Source organism: Chrysochloris asiatica, unplaced genomic scaffold (genome assembly GCF_000296735.1).
Source record: "Chrysochloris asiatica unplaced genomic scaffold, ChrAsi1.0 scaffold00139, whole genome shotgun sequence".
Classification (NCBI taxonomy): Eukaryota; Metazoa; Chordata; class Mammalia; order Afrosoricida; family Chrysochloridae; genus Chrysochloris; species Chrysochloris asiatica.
Window position 1 is genome coordinate 6,582,836 of NW_006408657.1, and position 261 is coordinate 6,583,096.

Consider the following 261-nt stretch of genomic DNA (forward strand, 5'->3'; position numbering starts at 1 on the left):
TTTTCACCATCATGTTTGAGGGATATTTTTGTAGAGTATGTAATTCTTGATTGGAAATATTTCTTTCAGAGTTTTATGTATGTCATCCCATTGCCTTCTTTCCTACATAGTTTCTGCTTAGAAATCAGAGGTATGTCTTATTGGTTCCTCTTTTTATGTAACTTTTCTGTTTTTCCAATCTGTTCTCAGGACTCTTTCCTTGCCTTTGGTTTTGGAAAGTTTGATTGAGTTATATTTTGGTGATTTTCTGCTGGGGTAACC